This window comes from Aquarana catesbeiana, linkage group LG01 (genome assembly GCF_042186555.1).
Source record: "Aquarana catesbeiana isolate 2022-GZ linkage group LG01, ASM4218655v1, whole genome shotgun sequence".
Lineage (NCBI taxonomy): Eukaryota > Metazoa > Chordata > Amphibia > Anura > Ranidae > Aquarana > Aquarana catesbeiana.
The window spans coordinates 859,854,769-859,871,670 of record NC_133324.1 but is presented as its reverse complement, the minus strand read 5'-3'; positions in this window follow the sequence as shown (position 1 = coordinate 859,871,670).

Genomic DNA, 16,902 nt, shown 5'->3' with positions numbered 1-16,902 from the left:
AGATTGTCAGCTATCTGAGCCAATTTGTGTGCACTAAAATGCAAAGTAAACAGTGTGATGTGAAGCGTGATAACGGTCTGCTCTGACCCTCTTTTTCTGGTTGATGGGAAATAATACTAGCTTGTCCCAGTGATTGCAATCTTAATTCCTTTGAAGTGAAGCCACTAGTCTCTGAATGGCATCTTATCTTATTAAGCTAACAGATTTATGATCCCTCTTCTCTGATGTCACTGGCCATTATTTGTACACAGCCCCTTTATTAAAGGCTAGAGTGACACTGATGTTCTGCTCATTTTTTTTTATTTTTTTTGCTGATTTGATTCCAACATGGGATAACTTGAAAATCCTGAATTAGCTGTGAAAAAAACAGTTAATTGGGTCATCAAAAAGTGGAGTGGGGGGGGGTCATAGTTGGCATGACAAAAACTCTACATCTGCTGAAGCTAACACTCAATTTCGCCAATAAAGTGGATTTTCAAATCATTGCAGGTGTTGTGATGGGTCATTGTATCATTATATTTTTACATTTTATCTGAGGCAGAGATTCAAGATGGCAAAGTGCTACAGAATATCACATATATGGCACAGTTAAAATGTATCTAAGGTAAAAATGTAAAATCATATATTCATTTCTCAGCTGTGTTTCGATTATTTCTAGCTTACTCCAAATAATCTGAGCAATCTTACTTTGTGAAAGATCTCATAAATATACTTACTTGAATTCTGAGGCATACACTTTATTACCAAATGTATTGGGACACCTGCCTTTACATGCACATGAACTTTAATGGCATCCCAGTCTTAGTCCATAGGGTTCAATATTGAGTTGGCCCACCCTTTGCAGCTATAACAGCTTCAACTCTTCTGGGAAGGTTGTCCACAAGGTTTAGGAGTGTGTCTACGGGAATGTTTTACCATTCTTCCAGAAGCGCATTTGTGAGGTCAGGCAATGATGTTGGCTGAGAAGGCCTATCTCACAGTCTCCACTTAAATTCATCCCAAAGGTGTTCTATTGGGTTGAGGTTAGGACTCTGTGCAGGCCAGACAAGTTCCTCCACCCCAAACTCACTCATCAATGTCTTTATGGACCTTGCTTTGTGCACTAGTGTGCAGTCATGCTGGAACAGGAAAGGGCCATCCCCAAACTGTTCCCACAAAGTTGGGAGCATGAAATTGTCCAAAATGTCTTGGTATGCTGACGACCTTAAGAGTTCCCTTCACTGGAACTAGGAGCCCAAGCCCAACCCCTGAAAAACAACCCCACACCATAATCCCCCCTCCACCAAATAGAACACCTTTGGGATGAATTAGAGTGGAGACTGCGAGCCAAACCTTCTTGTCCACATGAGTTTCTGACCTCATAAAAACATTTCTGGAAGAATGGTCAAACATTCCCATAGACACACTCCTAAACCTTGTGGACAGCTTTCCCAGAAGAGTTAAAGCTGTTTTAGTCGCAAAGGGTGGGCCAACTCAATATTGAACCCTACGGACTAAGATTGGCATTCCATTAAAGTTCATGTGCGTGTAAAGTCAGATGTCCCAATACTTTTGACAATATTGTGTATATTCACTATGCCTTGTAAGTAGGCATTGCTGCGTCACATATTTTACAAAGCCTGCATTCTAAGCTACAATGGTACTGAGAAGAGGAGTTTCAAAAGGTGGAGAGAGTACAGGAATCATTTCTTGCAAGCAGAAAGGTACCAAGGGATATGCTAAAAAGCATGCGGGGATCCAGGAAGTTGTGGAAAGAGATAACCAGCAGATAGAGCTCACATGAAAGCAAGGTTATATTGGATTGTCAATGATAACTATTGTTTGTATTGCTATTACAATGCTAATGTATAAAGTAAAGGTGCATGCTGTGACCATAGAACTCAAGTGAACCTTTCTATTCTATAGGCATGTAAATTAGAGTTTTTATTTGAGGGTTTGTGAAATTCTGTGAAACGAAATTAAATGAAATTTAGCAGCACATCCTGTTGAATTTTATGGGGGGAGAATGGGTCAAACCCTGTTGGAAGATTCTGGCCATTTTTAGAGCAAAAAGGCAAATTACTGGGCCATTCCAGGAGGAGCTTATGTCAATGACAAACATTTTCCCAAAAATATTACAGTTGGGACAGAACTCTGTTAATGTGGTTTTGCAGGTGACATGGAAAATACACAAAATGTTTAAATAACAGGTTTAAGATATACCTTAAAGCTGTATGATGCATTTCGGCATGGTTTTAGGTGACATTCTCAGTCATAGTGTAGTCATAGTGTACATTGGCAGTATAATTAGGAATTACAGACAACAGCAGCATCCCAATACACTCACATTTGACTGACATTAGCTTAAGAAAAGGCTTTTTCAGATGGTAGCAGTCCCAAAAGACAGTCATTCTTTTTGGTCAGAAAAAAAGACTAGGTTGTTGATGTACGCTATTCCTTCTCCTTTACTGATTACACCGGAACATTTTCAACTGTCTACAACTGGATCCAGCAGAATTGTTCTCACTGTTTTGGGTTTTCACATTAAGGCCTGAGCTTGTTTTGAAAATACGGTGCTTTAAGACCCGAGGCACAAAGTCTATGGATCTACTTACAAGCACATGATGCAACAATTGATGGACTTTTCTGCAGAACAGCTTTCAAGCTGTGGTCCTCGGGCATACTAGGGTCATATTTATAAAGTAGTGAATGTGATTTTCATCAAACAATAACTGGTGATGAATCAGTCATTGTCATCTAAAGTACATGCACCAGGAAATATCACCTGCAGTGAATGTTTGGTAAATGTCAAATTAACTGCTTTATAAATATGCTCATAAGACTAGTATCTTTTCTTGGCATTTATAAAAAAAAATTGCTAACCAAAAAAAAATTGCTATAGTTTTTTAAGGCACTTGTTTTTTAGACGTGTATCTGAGTTTTTATTATAGAAAACGAACCTGCTTTATGTCTACACAGTTTGGACTATTCTACCTGGATATGTTAAACTACCACCTTGCATCTGGTCGATATTGTCTGAAGTGTATCTGGCACAGTACACTTTGATTTTCAGTGTAACAAAAGAGCTGTCTTGTGTCTTAGCCCTCTTCCCTCTTCAATTCATTCACAAAACTGCCATGCTGATTGGTCAATTTTTTCTTCCAGTTTTCTGAGACACTTTTCTCAGACAAGTTTCTGTTGAAACACAGAAAAGGTAGAGAGAGTAAACTTCTAGTTTAGCAAAACACCTGTCTTTTTTGTGTTTCCACATTTTAGCCTATTCTACCTGTTCTATTTTTGTGTACTGTCCTGCTGCTATGCAGCATTTACCAAACCAAGGACTATAGCTCTGATATTAAAAGAAAAAGAATGGGTAAATGGGGACACCACAGTGGTTGCATGAGATACATTGTTTTTTTCAAAGGATACACTGAGGTGCTGCAAAAAGACATCTATTAAATGGACTGTCAGCAGCAATCACTTGGTGCACTCTAATCACCCCAAGTTAAACGTTATAATTAGGGATGCACTGATATCATTTTTTTTACAATGAGTACAAGTATCAATACTTTTTTTTTTAGTACTCGCCAATACCAATTACCGATACCTACCGCAACTGTTTCGTTTTAACTTCAGCTGTCAGCAATGGTACAAAGCATTGAAAAGTTAGACCGGTTTCACACTGGGGCGGAGGGTGCGTCGGTGGTAAAACGCCACTATTTTTAGCGGTGATTTACCGTCGTTTTAGCAGCGCTATTCGGCCGCTAGCGGGGCGGTTTTAACCCCCGCTAGTGACCGAAAAAGGGTTAAAACCGCACGCAAAGCGCGGTATAGCCGCACTGCCCCATTGATTTCAATGGGCAGGAGCGGGAAGGAGTGGTGAATACACTGCTCCTTCACCGCTCCAAAGATGCTGCTAGCAGGAGTTTTTTTTGCATCCTGCAAGCGCACCACTTCAGTGTGAAAGCCCTTGGGCTTTCACAATGGAGACAGCAGTGGCTGATTCAGGTTGGTTTGCAGGCGCTATTTTTAGCACAATAGCGCCTGTAAAACAACCCAGTGTGAAAGGGGTCTTATTTGCAAATGAAAGAAAAAGATTTTTTTTTAATTTAGCGCTTTTTCAAGGAAACAAAAAAAAAAATGTAATTGTTTATCGTTTATAAAATAGACGTGAAAAAAAGCAGGAAAATAATAATTAAATGGAGGAGAATAGGGAGTTAATTAAGGCTGATTAGAGTAAATGAAGGGTTATTAAGGGGTTAAAACAGAGGAACATTTGTTCATCCCTTTGATCTGCAGATGAAGAAACAGAAATATACAAAAAAAATGTTTCTTTTTATTTTAGTGTTTCAGGGCTGAGCAATGTTGTTAATAAACATTGCCGGCTGCTTTTTTTTTTGACAGCTCCATCTACCGAACTTCTTTAACACTGGGGAGACCCACTGACGGCTCAAAGAACCGAGCCTGAATGTATCGGTTTCAGTTATCGGTGCATTTGCACGAGTACCGATACTTGTGCAAATACTCGGTATTGGCACCGATACCGATACTAGTATCGGTGCAACCCTAGTTATAATGTAAAAAGGGAAAAGACCCCATTAATAGAAAAATGTAGCTAAGGTGTTGACACTTGGAGAGCTAGGTATCAGTTAGTTGTTGTAGACATATAATGGTCCTTGGGTGTACTGATGTGTAAGTACTTTTGGGTGTACTGATGTGTAAATACAGGCAGAGCACATACGAGAATGCACCCCAGCTCTGCAGTTTAAAGGACACAAGCATAATTTGTTAAAGCAGATGTAAATCCAATCTCTATAATGTTATATACAGTAAGCTTTAATATGAAAGCTATCTCTGGAAAATCTTTTTTTTGTTTAATCGCTAGCTTTCCTGAAAATAACAGCTGGCTATTCTAATATAGATTTCTTGTTTGAGCACTTTTCATTATGTGGTGACACTTGATATATACAAGTCCTTGTTTGGGCACTTTGTGTCACGTGGTGACAATGCTCTGCCGTTTGACACCATTGGCCCCTGATAACATTCATTTGGATGAAACATGTATGACTGAGTTTGGAGGTTTACAAGCCATGTGTGCTATCTCTCCTGCTTTGGAGACTCCCTGTTGTGGTATATGATTTGTGCAATTTTAAGTACTAGATTTTATATTCAGAACTATGTTTTTAATGCATTTTAATAAATTAGTCTATCCCTTATCTGCAAACTAATCAATCTGGTATTTGCATCATCTTGAGTTGTTCTCCCTTTTATGGGACCATGGATGTAAGTGCTGCACTGCTACAGAGAAAATGCAATCATGTGTCCTGTGGCAGGAGGCATAGATAAAAGGTGATATGGGAGTCCAACTTTGCCTCCAAAGCATCTATCCATGGCATAGACACAGCAGCTGGGCTAGTATAGACTGGCTGGGGGTCCCTTTAAAATGGAGGCTGCACCACTCAAGAAAATTTGCAATCATGCCACAGTTACATGTCTCTCTAAGCCAAGGGATTGACAGACCTCTGAAGGGAGGAGAGGGATTACTCTGATTGACAGTATCAGTGGCAAACCCCTCCTCCCAAACCCCCAACCCAAAGAAATCAGAGACAGGAAAAAGGAAGAAAAGAAAAACTGTGGGAAAATGGGGGACAGACAGAGGAGAGCCATGGGCTGCATGTGGGGTGGGGGGCAGGCTAAACCTTCAAAGAATTTCTATATATTATTTCCCCATATCCTGCTCTGTCCTCTGCTAATTATCATAAGAACTAGGGGTATAAATCTAGGGAATTTCCATCTCACTGACCCCTTTCTCAGACCAGCAGCTTGGGGTTAGGCAACAGAGAGAGATGGAATAGCGTTCATAAACCGATTGCCATCAGGAGAACATCTGCAAAGCATTGGAGACCATTGGTTAACCCTTATTTGTAATAAAAGCTGCTTGCTGTTTATGGAATATTGCTGTCCCCAGGAGAGGTCTGTTGAAGACACCTTGGGAGTCTCCCTTCCAGAGGTTTTTACGTGTCTGTTAGACTCCCGCTTGCGGCATAGTAATTAGAGGATATTTTGTGGGTACATGAACTGTGCAATATGTTACCATGTACACAGTAAGCAAGCTCAAATAAATTATAAGCTAGTTGTTAAGGAGTGGTGCCAGGAAGCCGTGGCGTCCTTAACAACTGATGAGTCATCAACTGTCAATGGGAGTAAAAACAAAAAAAAATGTTTTGAGTAAAAAAAAAAAGCGTGGGGGTCCCCCCAAAATTCCCCAGACCCTTATCCGGGCATGCAGTCTGGCAGTTCAGGAAAGGGGGGGGACAAGCGGGCACCCCCCTCTTGAACCATACCAAGTCACATGCCCTCAACATGGGGTGGTGGGTGCTTTGGGGGGGGTTCTGGGGGGTGCATGCTGGGTCAGTGGTGTCAGAAGGAGGCAGAGGCACAGGTGACATAGCCAGGTGGCCCCGCCCCTTAACTATATAAGAACTGTCAAACGGCTGAACCTGCAGTAGGCAGCCAGCCCTCATGTCGGCTGGAGCATTTTTATTTTTTTATTTTTCTGGTGTGCACTGGGCAGCATGATTGACGATAGATTTACATCAGGGGGCACTGTTTTTTTTATTTTTGAATAAAGGAATTGTCAAAAACAATGTGTTTGTTTTTATTACTTCTTGACACTTTTTTTGTCCTATGTACGCCATACTCATTCACATGGGGTGCGGGATCTGGGGTCTCCTGAAATCCGAAAATCACTGCTCCTGAAAATACAATAGTTTTTATATTTTTTAATTTTTGCAGTGATACATGTCCTACAGGGCAGTACCCCTTTTATGGCCAATTACATGCACATAAGCCTTCAAAATGGGCACTTTAGATTTTTCCTGTTCTAATAGACTTCAATGGGGTTCACCGTTCGGGTCATAAGTTTTCCCCTGTTTTGGAGTTCTGCTGTGAACTGAACGGGGGGGGGGGGGGGGTGTTAGGCTCATCTCAAGTGTCAACCATGACTCCTCTATAGATACAGTAAATAGAGTGAGTATAGACTCCCTAACACAGACATTTGCAGGATTACCAGGTGAAAATAAAGAAAGGTGGCTAAAAAAACTAAAAAAAACCAATGCAAGCACCACATCTAAGAACCTGCAAGCTACAAAAATATTAAATACTTTAACAAAAATCAAAAATATGAAGGTTGTGCTTATAGGTAGACTGTATGTAAGTGTAAGCTACTATTGGGTGGCTCATGTAGCTTGTTGCAATGAAAACCCTAAACATGTTGCCCCCAAACGTATACTGATGCCCACTACCCAAATATATTATATGCCAGTCACCCAATAACTTTGATTTTGACAAGTTTGGATACAATTCTAAAGACTGTTGAATACATGTTTGTTTAAAAGGTATTATTCAGTTATAACATTATACAATAACAAAAAAAAAAAAGAAAACAACAGTTTCACAGTGAATTTTGTAGTTGTATGTAGTTGTATGTACAATTTAAAAATGAGCTAAAACTTATATAAACAAGAAGATTCCTAAGATTTTTAATTATATGAAAATAAAAATATTTCGCTATAAGGTACTGATGGACTGTGAGGATACAGACTGCACCTATATTTTGTACAATGGATCAGACTCCCTGTCTATCTACAAATACCATGCTCCGACTTGAGAAATTACTAGCTAAATATAATGCACCATTCGATTTCTTTCTCTCTATAACTTTCCCATGTAATGCCATCATTTTCTGCACTTTTGGAATAATGGCTGTTTATTGTTGATAACTACACTCGAATCCAAGATTTCTGGTACACCTTGGATGGATGAATCTATTTTTCAAGCAGCATCGTTCTAACAATTGAAAGCCATTACAATTTGAAAATCACATTTATTATGCTTTCTTTATCAAGTCCATCCAGAAGTTCCTGCATTTAATATATTTTCTTTCTTTTTCAAGTTTTTTTTTCCTTTTTCAAGTTGGGCTGTAGAGAATTTAATTCTTTTAAGGTAAATTCAAAGAACACAGAAAAACAGAACTATATTCATTTAAATAAAGAATTAAATATTATAGTAAGAAAAATATATTTTTTCTTTAAATTTTTAAGGAAATTGGGTCAATACGGAATGTTGCTGAAAAGATAAAAATAGATACATGGGATTTATATTCGTCTATGTCCAAAATCTGTTTAAGCACTGCTGGCATCGTCTGATGAATTTGCCATTACTGCTTCTAAAACATAGAGTTCTAGTTTAGCCATGGGAAGTAAAATATTGTTTGTTTTTAAGTGTGTCTGTTGCTGTAGTTTATATTGGCCCATGGAGCTTTATCCTGCTCAGTTCGAGTGGCCTGTAATTCAGTGCTGTGGGTGGTATCTCCAACCATGCTGTATTACCGTTAGCTAGTTTATATTATGCTAGAAAAACATTTGGACACTCACTGAACTTCATCAATTGTAATTGTAAAAAAAAAAAAAAAAAAAGTTTACTGAAATGTAAGTGTTAATGTTTGTATCAGATTCTGCTTCTTTTCAAACTGATACAGAACGTATGTTGGTTGGAAGCTGGTTCATGTGGTCAAGACATACAACCATTACTGCAGTTCATACATGAAGCTCTAGCTCATCTAATGAATAGGGAACAAATGTCCATTCAGAAGAATTTGCAACTCACCGCCAGTGACTGGCCAGGACTAGGGCAGCCAATCAACTGTTCAGAAAAAAGCATGTGTAAAAAGAGGCCACCAGGTTCTATTCAGAAGTATACAACGGTATTAGAAATCAGCTCAGCGTTTGGTCTGAATGTAAGTTTGGACTGAACACTGGCTGTTTGAGCGTTTGTTTGAACGCCAAACGTTGAGGCCATCGGGCGTGGACGAAGGCGACAATAGCTGTTTGCACCTGCAGTATCCTTACAAAACACTGATGCCACCCGACCCATTCACTTACATAGCAAGAATTCCCAGCCACATAAGCGAATGGGAGGGGAATGGAGTGGGTTACATCATTGCCTAAACATGGTCACATGGGTCAATAGAAAACAGCACACAGACCTCTCCAAAGACCCACCTAATACATAACAGATGGATCTGTTATATATTTTGGGGGAGCTCTGGGGGTCTGTGTGACTCTTTTTTTTTTTTAAGGCCCAGAAAATGGGCATTTTTATTTTTTTATTTTGACAGATTTGGTTCTCATTGATTTTTGATTATTATTATTGATTATTTGGGGTTCTACGTCCACATTTCTTTTACGTTTGCTGAACCATGCTCTAACCGAACCCAAGGAAGTTCATCACTATTAGGCAGTGCAAAAACCCAAGGAGAAAATATTGGAAGATAACAGGAATATCTGTGTTGAACAATTACCTGTATTGATAAATTTTTAAAGCCTTTCTCTTCCTTTTCATATTACACTATATTACCAAATGTATTGGGCCGCCTGCCTCTACACGCACAGGAACTTTAATGGCATCCCAGTCTTATAGGGCGTACACACGGTCGGACTTTGTTCGGACATTCCGACAACAAAATCCTAGGATTTTTTCCGACGGATGTTGGCTCAAACTTGTTTTGCCTACACACGGTTGCACAAAGTTGTCGGAATTTCCAAACGGCAACCACGCGGTCACGTACACCACGTACGACGAGACTAGAAAAGGCCGGTATAGAACCAAGCGCGGCACCCTTTGGGCTCCTTTTGCTAATCTCGTGTTAGTAAAAGTTTGGTGAGAGACGATTCGCGCTTTTTCAGACTCGTGGCTTTCAGATCGTTTTCTGCCATTCAGTTTGTGCTTGTGGGTTTGTATCTGCTCTTCAGTGCGTGCAGTCAGTTCGTATCAGAGTTTTCTGTGTGATCTTGCCTGCTCGTTGCTGTTTTTCAGGTCGCTCTTCACAGGCCTTGCTGTTCTTCAGTGCGTTCTGTTACTTCGTTCTGAGCAGCCAACCGTTTTCTAGCCATGTTTCATATGCGTACTCCTCGTAGAGTTCGTGCTGTGCGGGGGCTTGGTGTTGGGGTCCTGACCTTGACACAAGTCCAGTCCATGAACAGGGTGGGGAGGAGTTCATGGACCAAGAATTGGTTGCTTCAGCGTGACCAGTTCTGTCATATGCCTTTGCTCCGTGAGATCCGTGAGAATAATCCTGATGATTTCAGGAACTTTCTTAGGATGACGGACCCCGTATTTCACCTTTTGTTGGCTTCGCTGACCCCCTATATCAGCAGGCAGGATACCTGCATGAGGCAAGCCATCACTCCGGAGCAGAGGTTGGTCGCTACCTTGCAGTATTTGGCCACAGGGAGAAGCCTGCAGGACCTCAAGTTCTCGACAGGCATCTCCCCCCAGGCTCTGGGGATCATTATCCCAGAGACCTGTTCTGCCATCATCCAGGTCCTTCAGAAGGAGTATATGAAGGTAAGATTTTTATCCTTTTATATCACATTTTATTGTATTAAATGTTTGCTAATATATTGTATTTCTTTCCTCATTCCCTAATTACCATGATTGTAATATGCAGTGAATGTCCCCTTTGTCCTCATGCATGCTGGATTTTTATGTAATTATTATTTTATGTCCTTCATACATATTTGCCCTTCAATAACCTCCCCAGCATGGTGTCTCCTGCCCTATATTCACCTCATGTAGTCACTTAACAATGTATTTTATCAGCTCCATAGTAGTGCTTTACCCCAAACACCCCCTAAAATGTTTGGAAATTTTATTTTTTATTTAAATTCAGGCAGAGTGGCAGAGGCTTTTTTTTGTGGTGTCCCCAAATAATTTTTAGTAACCCTCCCTCCCCCCAACTGCTAAGTCAGCTGATTCCAATTCTCTATCCTCAATCATCTATCTGCTGACTTTGCCAAACCCATACACACTATACCCATCTCTTTAGTGCTCAGATTTATGAATGAATTCCCCAAAGCATGTAGTGCAAGGGCCTGCCTGTATACTTTCCAATGGTACTGTTTAAAGTTTTTGTATCCTATTATTATCTTGATAGGTAATAGCAGAATGTCCAAATGTCCTCAAATGTGTACAGTGTGTATTTATATCTTTGTATTATGACACTTCTTACCTGTCCAGTGGTCTGCCAATAGTGTAACTAAGGAGGGGCTGTTCCAAGTAAAACCCTGTATTTAGGCATTCATCTCTTAATGAAGTGAAGAGGGTTACCTGTCCAAGAGTCCCCCCCCTATAATGTTAGAAATGGCCCATGAGAGGGGGGGGGAATATGATAGGTGTACCTTATACTTTGGCCTTGTTAAATTCCCCTTAATAAATGCTATCTGGAGGTTGCCCCAGAATGTTTCTGTGAAAAAATCGTAATGTTTATTGTTTTTTCCTCAACAGTTTCCTTCCACGCCACAGGAATGGCAGACTGTGGCTTCCCACTTTGCCCAGCGGTGGGACTTTCCTAACTGCGGAGGGGCAATTGATGGGAAACACGTCCACATCGTCCCACCACCCAACTCGGGGTCGTACTATTATAATTACAAGGGGTTTAATAGTATAGTGATGTTGGCAGTGGTGTCGGCTAATTACGACTTTCTGTATGTGGATGTGGGGAAGAATGGCCGGATGTCCGATGGTGGAGTCATCGCCCAGACGGAGTTCTACAGGCGTCTCCAGAATGGCAGCTTGGACTTGCCAGCTCCACAGGACAATGTGGAAGGTCTCCCATTTGTGTTCGTTGCTGATGAAGTGTTTGCGCTGGGGGACCACCTGATGCAGCCATTTCCGATGAGGACCCTCACCCCAGAACAGAGGGTTTTTAATTACCGGCTGGCCAGAGCCCGAAGAGTGGTGGAGAACACATTTGGAATCCTGGCCAGCCGGTTCTGACTATTTCTGACACCCATCCATATGGCGGAGTATAAACTGAACCATATAATACTGGCGTGCTGTGTTCTCCATATTTTTTTAAGAAAACATTCTGCCAACTATGCTGGCTCAGTTGGGCCTGAGGCCGGAATCCTACATCCAACAACACTGACGGCGCTTGAAAGTGGCCGTCCTGGCTTGCCCTCCCTGAGTGCCCGTGATGTCCGGTTACGATACCTGGAGTTCTTTGCGGGTAGGGGGGCTATCAATATGCCAGACAATATGTGAAGCCTTTTTATAATAAAAAAAACAAAGAAATTATTGGTGGACATTTATTGCTTGTGTTTGTTTTAGCTGACCCTGACAGAAATGTTTTGAGTGCAGAAAATGTCGTGATTGGGTAACCTTATACAAAGCACTGTTGGCTGTTATTTACTAAATGCAAAAACACATTCCACTACAAGTGCACTTGCAACTGCACTGAACCTACACTTGTAGTGCAAAGTGGATTTGCCCTTAGGAAATAACCCCCATTTTTGCATAAAACAGCTATTACATCACCCCAAAAGTGTTGTAGTGTTGAGACAATAATCCACACATTCTTGAGTAAGCCACTTTTTTATACCTTCACAATCACATGTGCATTTACCAAAGGTTTTTAAAACAAACCAACATGTTTGTTGTATAACAATTTTTGCAGTAGCATTATCAAAAATCGAAATATCCATTTCAGATAAAACAGGCCTGTGTAAAACCAACAAGAAAGCCAAAAAACTTGAACTTACAAAGTTCACATTAGGTAAAACCTGAAGGCTATATCAGACATCAGTATTTAGGAACTGGGTTTGATATAGCGTTTAGATGGGGGGAAATCACCCCTGGAAAAGCCAAATTTGGAAGATGCACACCAATTTACGAATGTCAACATGTGCTATCTGCCATCAGGGGGGATCAAGGGACGTGTTTTGGGGGAGCAAGCCCTTCCTCAACGCGACTTTATAATTGAGGAAGGGGTTGCACCCCCAAGACGCATCCATTGATCTCCCGTGATGGCAGATAGCACATGTTGGCACACTGTGTGCATCCTCCAAATTTGGCTTTTCTAAACATTGCAAAAAATTTTAAAATCTTGAACCACAATACAAAAAGTGATTTTGTGGGGTTTAAATTTGCCCCAAAACATCAATGATGTTATTATTTTTTTTAATAACATCATGGATTTTTTGCTGGATGTTTTGCAGTTCGGCATTACACCCCATGATCTCCCCGATCAGGATCTGGGCACTTTCAGAAGTAAAGCGTTGGGGATCCACAACCTCACGATCACCTAAAAAGAGATAAATAAAAAAAAAAAAGGTCTCAAAAATCTGCCAACATCCATCTCTTTTACCTGAGCCTGTGGTCGCAGACACTCACCTGTTGTGGTGCCAATCTCCACCACATCTTCTTCTTCCTCCTGCTCAGCTTCGTTTGGGGGTATTTCACCTTCTTCCATAGGTGGGAGGTCTGTGGTCTCCTCGGATGAGGGGTGTCCTCCGAGTCTTTTCTCCCCTATGTAAAACAAAAATGGTATAATTAGCACACAGATATTTGATGGCAGAACTAGAAATAGTAAACATTGCTTGGAAGTGGGGTACAATTGTCTATTTTAGCAGAGTTCCAAGATGTATATTTTTTATTGGCCTTTGTCAAGCTGCAATACTTTACCTGTTTGGTACAAGCTTCACAGATGTAGCCCCCCCTATAGTATACACTGGAGCACCTGTGTGGCCCCCCTAATAAAAATTGTGTTCTTGTGTCCCACACTAGTGCTCCAGTGTCCAGATGTGAAAACAGCTGCTCAGTGTCCTCTCCTTACACACAATCTAGTTGGCATTTCATTCTAGTAACAAACCCATCTACACAAACAAATATTTGGCATCCAAGTAGGCCCAAAAAAAATGTGTGAAAATGCATATGGCCTAAACAATGGTGTTCTAGAGGCCGAAAGAAAAATGTTGGATACAAACGAATAATGGGCTCATGAACATTAAAGTTGCCCTTTTAAATATTACAATTAATAAAAGCATATGGAGCAGAACGAACGGAATAAAGACAGAAAGAATAGGAACACAGCACAACTACTTACTTTTTTGCAGCACTCTCCGGATCTTTCGGTACTGCTCTGGCTCTCTCAACTTCAGGTCCGACCACCGCTTCCTGAGCTGATCTTTAGATCTTCGTACCCCGAAATTCCTGTGAAGGCTTTTGACCACTTTAGCAATGATTTTGGCCTTTCGGATGTTGGGGTTGGGATAAGGCCCATATTTTCCGTCATAGTCGGACTTCCTCATGATGTTGACCATCTCCAACATCTCCCCAAAGGACATATTTGGGGCCTTAAAACGTCTCCTTCTGGATCGGGACGTGCCTGGATCCGGGCTTTCCTCCTCCTCCTCCTCGTTGCTATAATTAGCACACACCTGCTCTAAATCCGCTATTATGCTCTTCACCCACTGCGCCGAACGAAAAGGGGCAGGGAATAGACTAGAAAGAACGTCAGGGGTGGGCGGAGTTACACGCATGCGCAGTGTGTATAAAGCGTAACACGCGTGCGTATTACGTACGATCTGTGAGCGGAGGAAGGAGCATTGGACGCGCCGATCGTAAGAACGAAGGTAAGAGACAAACTTGTGCCTATACTGGTTCTAGATTGAGGCCTATATTGTAACAAGATTAGGAGAGTTTTGTCTGACATTAGGCTTTGTCTTGTGTTGTGTCTTGCAGTGAACATGGATATGCTACTCAAAGATAATGACTTCATGTCAGTATTCGTAGATATGTTAAGGGAGCTGCCCTGTCTGTGGGAGATTAAACACCCCCATTTCAAGAACCAAGCAAAGAGGAAGGCAACACTGGTGCAATTGTGTGAAATTGTGAAGCAGGTGATCCCCACGGCAGACATCACCTATTTAAAGATATTAATTGGTTGCCTGAGGAGCACATATCTGAGGGAGCGCAAGAAAGTCCAGGATTCACAGAGATCCGGAGCAGCAGATGACATCTATGTCCCCAGGATGTTGTACTACGACAGGCTGCATTTTCTGGCAGGCCAGACTGAACCCAGGTCATCCCTCTCCAGTCTTCCTTCCACACTTCCTTCCCCCTGGCTGAGGCTTCTGACGCCCAACCTGGGCCTTCCAGGCCACATGTGGAGGAGCCCAGATTGAGCCAGGTATAGCATTCCTCTAAAGATTTCTGCTTGTCCAATCGATGATGTTAACTAGATGTTAGTTGGGAGTACTAATTTATGATTGTGATTGATGATGCAACAACTAAAACCATGTCCCTTTTTCATACACAGGGAAGTCTCAGCCAGGAGGTGGCCGGGCCGAGCCGGCTGGCTGATCTGCAGGTCCCTCCACCCCCCCTGAAAACAGAAAGTGGCAGTAGGAGGAGTGCCCTAGAGGAGGCTGCTATAGGATTCTTTTGGAGGGCTACAGAGGTCCTGGGAGCACCCCACACCATGGAGGAGAACATTGCTGCCTTCATTGCATATAAAATGCAGAGGATGGAGAAGGGCCAAAAAGTAATGTGTGAGGCCCTCATATCGGAGGCTCTGGAGAAAGGTATGAGGGGCCAAATTACACCTCAGACACACCTTCGCGATGGTCCTCCTCCTCCTCCTGCAGGTCCTCCTCCTCCCTCTACTCCAGGTCCTCCCAGTCCTCCTCCAGGTCCTCCCAGTCCTCCTCCTCCTGCAGGTCCTCCTCCTCCTCCTCCTCCTCCTCCTCCAGGTCCTACTCCTCCTCCTGCCACATTTCCAACTGCACAGCCACAGCCCGGAATGAAGCGTGAAAGGAAGACCAGAAAGTGAGGACCCTGGATCCAGTCTGGTCGGCCAAAAAAATGCAGCCTCTTGTGGTACCACAGCCTGGGGACACAGATGTCATCTGCTGCTATCCGAGTCTCTGTGAATCCCGGACCAGACTGCCCTCCCTTACATATGGACTCCTCAGGCCACCAATTTTGATGTTGAAGAATTGATGTCTGCCGTGGGGGTCCAAGGCTTCACTAATTTCTCCTGTTGATCCAGTGTTGCCTTCCTCTTTGTTTGGTTCTGATCCCTTAATAAAGGATTTTTGTTTTTAATTATACACTCCTATGTGTTTTACTTCAAAAAAAAAAAAAAAACAGCTTGTTTGTGAGGTTTTAGGTACATTTCAAATATACAATGTGAAATGAACAAGGGACACCAACAACAAACAATCTCCTGGAGATTAAATAACACAAGATATCAATGGTGTTGGGGTAACTTGACACACAAAACACACACAAAAATATTCTGGAGTAAAAATAAAAATAACATTGAACAAAGATCAGCCTTGGAAAAAATCCAAACATTAAATTAAAAAAAAGGCTTAAAATAAAAAAAAAACAAAACAAAAAAAATATAAAACTGTCAGATGTGACAACTAATAACAATATATTCAGGGAATCCCACTAAAAAAACACAAATAAAAGTTTGTGAGAAGTGTGTGTGAATATGAGCAGCAAAACTACTTAATTCTTATCACATTATAAAGAAGAAGAGAGTGCGCTGTATTAAACCATTTTGAACATTGCAGCGTGACGAAAGTGCTGTATCCATTGCGAACGCTAAGTTTACCAGAACGAGCTGTCCCGTCTCGGAATTTCTTTTGAGCATGCGTGGCACTTTGTGCGTCGGAACAGGCCACACACGGTCGGAATTGACGCGATCGGATTTTGTTGTCGCAAAATTTTATCTCCTGCTGTCCAACTTTGTGTGTCGGAAAATCCAATGGAAAATGTCCGATGGCGCCCACACACGGTCGGAATTTCCGACAACACGCTTCGATCGGACATTTTCCATCGGAAAATCCGACCGTGTGTACGGGGCATTAGTCTGTAGGGTTCAATATACTTGCTCATCCATGTCTTTATGGACCTTGCTTTGTGCACTGGTGTGCAGTCATGTTGGAACAGGAAGGGGCCAACCTCAAACTTCCTACAAAGTTGGGAGCATGAAATTGTCCAAAATGTCTTTGTATGCTGACACCTTAAGAGTTCCCTTTACTGGAACTAGGGAGCCAAGCCCAACCCCTG